The sequence below is a fragment of the Chlorocebus sabaeus genome, chromosome X, assembly GCF_047675955.1.
Source record: "Chlorocebus sabaeus isolate Y175 chromosome X, mChlSab1.0.hap1, whole genome shotgun sequence".
In the NCBI taxonomy this organism is placed as follows: domain Eukaryota; kingdom Metazoa; phylum Chordata; class Mammalia; order Primates; family Cercopithecidae; genus Chlorocebus; species Chlorocebus sabaeus.
Window position 1 is genome coordinate 150,289,394 of NC_132933.1, and position 6,813 is coordinate 150,296,206.

Here is a 6,813-nt window from a genome sequence, read left to right on the forward strand (position 1 = left end):
AGGTGAGGAAGAATGACTGTGATCAGATTTGGGCTAGAGAGTGTCTAAAAAGTGGGTCTACCCACCAGGTGTGTTCCACAAACTGCTGAGGCATTCTTCATCATTTCAGAGGCTGCCTTCCAGTTCTAAGCTTTTCAAATCCTAACTAAGGTAGAGCAACTGTTTTTGTTTTGTTCCGAGACAGGGTCTTCCTCTGTCACCCAGGTTGGAGTGCAGTGGTGTGACCACAGCTCACTGCAGGCTCCGCCTCCTGGCTTTAAGCAATCCTCCTGCCTCAGCCTCCCAAGCAGGTGGGACAGGAGGTATGTGCCACCACGCCTGCTAATTTTTTATTTCATTGTAGAGAGGGGGTCTTGCTATGTTGCCCAGGCCGGTCTTGAACTCCTGGGCTCGAAAGATCCTCCCATCTTAGCCTCCCAGAGTGCTGGGATTATATGTGCGAACCTCTATTCCTGGCCATCAGGAACTTTTTACATGGGGAAGGGGAAAAAAGGAGGCTTAAATGAAGGAAACATGAGGGGCTACTTTGAATCCAACACTTTTCAAAACCATGTAACAACAGTACATTAGTAATCACTAAAAAACCGATGCTTTTTCAAATATATTGTGTATAAAGAAATAAGAAGTCTCACGGTATGAGAACCTATACTATCATATGTTTAGAAAAAAAAAGTATACTAGAATAGAGAGATCTTCTTGGAATGAATATCTGGTTTTGCAAAGACAATTTATTTTATTTAAAGGTGAACCTCTTTAGGTTTGCCTTGAAATCAGGAATAAAAACTGTCTACTGTCTTCACTCATACTTACAGCCATCATGTGTTCTCTAGCAAAGCCAATTCAATAAAAATACGAATGCACGCTGAAGACAACGAAAAAACACAGAAAAGGAGACAATTTTCAAAAATCACTTACAAATCAGATGTCGGTCTTCTTAGAAACATAAGAAATGGAGAGGAAACAATTGGAGTTCATAAGGTTCATCATTCAGTGGAGAGTAAGACAGCATGCACAAAAATGCTGCTATAGTTCAGAAATAGAAAAACAGAGCACATAAAAATGTATTCAGCAAAACAAATCAATACTGACGGGAAAACACCTTAGAAATCCATTTAAAGAAATCACCAGGAGAAAAAGGCACACAGAAGAATTTGAGTCCCAATGAAAATGCTCGGTTTTACAAATATTTTAGCATTCTATAAATCAATTCATAGTTGTAAGTAATTCAAATGAAAAGAAAAAGATGGTTTTCTTTTTCCCAAGAGGGAAGAGAGACAGTGATAAAATGGTTCTGAAGTTAAAAGGAAAAACATAGTACACAAAGGTGGAAACTCACACAAACCTAAGACAACATAAAAAAGAAAAATTCAGGTCTTGCTTGTAAATGGTTCTGTTCAAAATGTTTTCAGAGGCAACAATAAAGTGGAAACACATTTTCATAATATACTGGGCAACGTTTACTGTCTATAAGTAATTCAAAAATGACTAGAAATCAGGGAGGACATACTAGAACAGAAGAATAAAAGCCACAGTATGCCATACACAGAAGAAGTCTCCACGGCCCACTGATGCATTGTTTTTGTTTCAAGTTTCAGAATTAAAGACATGAAACTAAGACAAGGTTAGCATGACATTTTGCACTATTGGACAAAGATGTTTTGGTGAACACCACTATCAGAGATGGTGTGAGGAAAGGGTCATCTGCGCACCCCGCTGCTATCAAAATAAATTGGTGCAATTCTGAGGCAATTTCAAAACCATGTCAGAAGCTACCAAAGTACTCACACACATTGATCTAAAAACTTGCACTCTAGAAACATATCTTCAAACATAAAGGAAAGTGCATGAAGGGCAGTCAAATTTGCTTTGTAATTTATAATTCTAAAACATCAGAAGAAACATAACTTCAGAATTAGGGATTAGTTAAAGAAACCAAAGTATGTAATTAAGTATGTAGTATAATTGTAGTATAATAATGTAAAGTCATATGATACAAATGATTAAATGACAAAAGAAAATGTTCAAGGAATATTCTTATGCCAATAATAACATTACCAGCAAAAAACCATAAAAATGTCAACAGGATTTAGACCATGTTGATAGTTTTCTGTGTTAAAAATTAAACAAACATGTAAAGAAAAACACTCAGTAAAAATCTAATTATTTAAAGCAAGTTGGCTTCCCCATAGGAAACACAGAGATGGTTTTCCCCATAGCAAGTCTACATTTAAAAGCTCTTATTCAGTTATCTGGAAGTTCCGTTTATCTTTGAAGTGAAATCAAGAAAAGAAAAATAAAATAAAAATAAAATCCAAACCAAAAACTATTTTTGAAATCTAGGTTTTCCACTACTTGAGCATTGCAATCACCTTGTAATTCAACAGCAGGAACAGGCTCACCTGAAATCTCCTCTTCTCAGATGACATGAACATCACTGCCGGGTAAACGACATAGAGACCACCCGTAGGGTTAGAGGCCAGTGAAACCAGGTCGGTTGGGGCTTGGATCTGGCTTTGGTTAGGGGGATCAGGCGGTGCTGGGTCACCTGTTTGTAAAACATGAGAGTTGCGATCACCAGTGCCTTGCAGTCAAAAAAAAATGAAAAATCAATTTCCATAGCGACCAGAAAAATGAAAAATCAATTTCGATAGCGACCAGAAAAGAAAATGATAAATCAATTTTGATAGTGACCAGAAAAGAAAATGAAAAATCAATTTCAATAGCAACCACAAAAGAAAATGAAAAATCAATTTCCATAGTGGCCAGAAAAGCAAATGAAAAATCAATTTGCATAGAGACTGTTCACTAAACAGGTAAAAAGTGGCCCTTGTTTTTGTCATGGTGGGGATGTCCATACACACAGCCTCTTGCCAATTCCCTTCCATCATCTTCCAGCTACAGGATTTAAGTATTTTCAAAGAAAACGAAGCCAGGTGTCCAGACCACCTCCAGAATTTGAGAGGTCCTGTGCAAAATGAAAATGCAAGACTCACTGTTCCCATTTTATGAAGAATTTCGAGATGGCAGCTACAGAGTAATACACCAATATAGTGCCCTTGTATGCACAGGTCCCTGTGTGACTGTGCAGGTCACATGCCCATGAAGTCTGATCCGGCCAGGGAAGTGACATTTGCCTTATATCATTCCAGAAACTGTAACAATTTTAAAATAAAAGCCAGCATATTGGTGGAAAAAAGAATCCAACAACAACAAGAATAAACCACAGCAAGGCATATTTTTCCAATATTTCCACTGTATAAACCCAATCCATGGATCACGCAAAAGAGATGTCTTTTGGAAATGACAGTAATTTGGTGACAGTAAGCAAGTCGGTAACCAGACTTAAAAAGAGTTACTCACTGTTTCCTCCACCACCAAAGGCATCTGCTAAGTCAAAGTCAGCCCCTAAAGGAGGGAAACGGTCTGTTACTTCTCAAGTTCTGAGAAATGAGGAAGGAATGACTTCAGAAACAGATGGAGAAATCACCAGAGACCCACATGACTAAAGACTTTCTGAATATCACACTGACCAAAATGTCATTTGAAAAAGCAAATTCCTGACCATTTTCACATCATTCTTCCTTCAGATGACAAGAGTAAGAGATGAGAGCAAGAGAGAGAGGGAGAGAGAAATAATGTCATTTGTAAATCAATTGTGCTGCCTGGACCCAACTGGGACTCCGAATCTACCTGCACACAACTCTCTCTGATTGATTCCCCATTATCTCCTCCCAGGTCCGCAACACCTGACCTGGTAAGCAGACTGTAAGACGTAGGGCAGGTGACTGTGATCTCATCTGATCCGTGACTGACAGATTCTGATCTGTGTCTGAAAAGTGGCTCTACCCACCCAGTTGGGCTCCATAAACTAATGTGACATTCATGCTAGTTTCAAAGCCAGCCTTCTAGGTTTTTTTGTTTGTTTTGTTTTTGTATTTTTTTTTTTTTTTTGAGATGGAGTTTTGCTCTTTTCTTTTGCCCAGGCTAGAGTGCAGTGGTGCAATCTCAGCTCACTGCAACCTCCGCCTCCCGGGTTCAAGCCATTCTCCTGCCTCAGCCTCCCAAGTAGCTGGGATTACAGGCACGTGCCACCACACCTGGATAATTTTTGTATTTTTAGCAGAGGCGGGGTTTCTCCATGTTGGTCAGGCTGATCTTGAACTCCTGACCTCAAGTGATCCAGCCGCCTCAGCCTCCTAAGGTGCTGGGATTACAGGCGTGAGCCACCTTACCTGGCCCAGCCTTCTAGTTCTAAGCGTTTCAAATCCCAATTAAGGTTGAGGCACATTTTATATTGGGAGTGATCAAGGAGGCTCAAATGAAAGAAACATGAGGGGCTACATCAAAATGAATCTTTTTTTTCAAAACCATATTAAAATACACAAGTAATGAATAAAAAGCACATGATTTTTCACATATATTGTATAGAAAGGAATAAGAAATCTCATAGCATAAGAACGTATGTGTTCAGGGAAAAAAGCATACTAGAAGAGAAAGACACTTCTTGAAATGATTTATTTTATTTAAAGGTGAATCTCTTTGGGGTTTTGCCCTAATGTCTGGAAAAAAAGCTGTCTACCGTATTTACAACTCCATGTATTAAAAGTTGTCCTGAGTTTTCTAGCAAAGCCAATAGAACTAAATTACAAATAAACTGTAAAGAGAACATATAAATCCAGGAACGGGGAAAATTTTTTAAACCCATTACCAAATAATATGACAGACTTCTTAGAAAAGGTCAGAAATGACGAGAAAAAAATTGGATTTTAACAAAGGGTCATCATTTCACAGATAGTAAAAAAAATACATACACAATCGTTTCTACATGACAGAAATAAACAGAAAAATAGTGGACACGAAAATGGATTCAGAGTAACAAAAACAAGGAAAAAACACTTTAGAAACCCATTGACGGAATCAACAAGAGAAAGAGACAAATCTAATCTCAAAGAAAAAGCTCAGGCCAGGCGCAGTGGTTCACACCTGTAATCCCAGCACTTTGAGAGGCTGAGGTGGGCAGATCACCTGAGGTCAGGGGTTCAAGACCAGCCTGGCTAACATGGCGAAATCCCGTCTCTACTCAAAATACAAGAATTTGCCTAGCATTGTGGTGCATGTCTGTAATCCTAGCTACTTGGGAGGCTGAGGCACGAGAATCGCTTGAACCCAGGAAGTGGAGGCTGCAGTGAGCCAAGATCACGCCACTTGAGACTCTGTCTCAAAAAACAGAAAACAAAAAAAAGAAAAAGCTCAACGTTGAAAACGCATTACCATTTTTTGAATCAACCTATGATTATAAACAATTCAAATGAAATTAAAAAGAAGGTTTTACTTCTCCCAAGAGAAGAGACAACAGCAAAATGATTCCCAATTTAAATGGAAAAGAAAAAGTTACATGAAGCAGGATACCCACACAAACGTTAAGACACCATTAAAAAAAATAAACATACTGCTTGTAAAACATTCCTGTTAAAAATATTCAAAGGCAAAAATAAAGTGCAAAACCATTTTCATAATAAGTGGCTGGTAATCTTTTATATCGATAGATCACTGAAGAAGGCTTATACATCAGTAAGTAGCGAGGCCGAGACAGGCGGAACATCTGAGGTCAGGAGTTCGAGACCAGCCTGGCCAACATGGTGAAACCCCGTTTCTACTAACAATACAAAAATGAGCCGGGCCTGGTGGCGGGCACCATGAATTGAAGGATAAAGGCCAAAGCACCCAATACACAAAAGAAGAAGTCTCCATGGCCCATTGGGATGCATTATGCTTTTTACATTTCAGAATGAGAGATGTGAAACTAAGACTAGTTTGATATAATAATGACACTATTTGACAAAGGTTTTGTAGGTGATAATTGCTACTGGAAAAGGTTTGAAGACACAGACATTTGCAGATACCCTGGTATCAAATCAAATTGGTACGATTCTGGGGCAAGCAAACAACCAGGTTAAAAGCTATAAAAGGGCCAGGTGCGGTGGCTAAAGCCTGTAATCCCAGCACTTTGGGAGGCCGAGACGGGTGGATCACGAGGTCAGGAGATCGAGACCATCCTGGCCAACACGGTGAAACCCCGTCTCTACTAAAAAATACAAAAAACTAGCCGGGCGTGGTGGCGGCGCCTGTAGTCCCAACTACTCGGGAGGCTGAGGCAGGAGAATGGCGTGAACCCGGGAGGCGGAGCTTGTAGTGAGCTGAGATCCGGCCACTGCCCTCCAGCCTGGGCGGCAGAGTGAGACTCCGTCTCAAAAAAAAAAAAAAAAAAAAAAAAAAGCTATAAAAGTACTCATATGCATATGCATTGATCGAGACAATTTGAATACCAAAAATCTCTTCAAAGGAATGAAAAGGAGTAGATAAAGTTGACTCAAATTGGCTTTGTAATTCATAATTCTAAAATGTCAGAAGACACGATGTTTTCAACTTTAGGGATTAAAGAAATTAACGTATTTTATTATATACTTAGATAGAATAGTATTTGTCAGTAAATGTCATATGATAGAAATGAGAAAACGACATGAGAAAACGTGAATAAATACTCTTATTAATAAGTATAAAATAATGTTACAATAAACAACATAGAGACCACCCGTAGGGTTAGAGGCTCTTACCAGTGAAACCAGGTCGGTTGGGGTTTGGATCTGGCTTTGGTTTGGGGGGATCAGGGGGTGCTGGGTCACCTGTTTATAAGACATGAGAGTTGCGATCATCAGTGCCTATAGTCAAGAAAATGAAAAATCAATTGCCATGGTGACCAGAAAATGAAAAATCAATTTCCATAGCGACCAGAAAATGAAAAATCGATTTCAA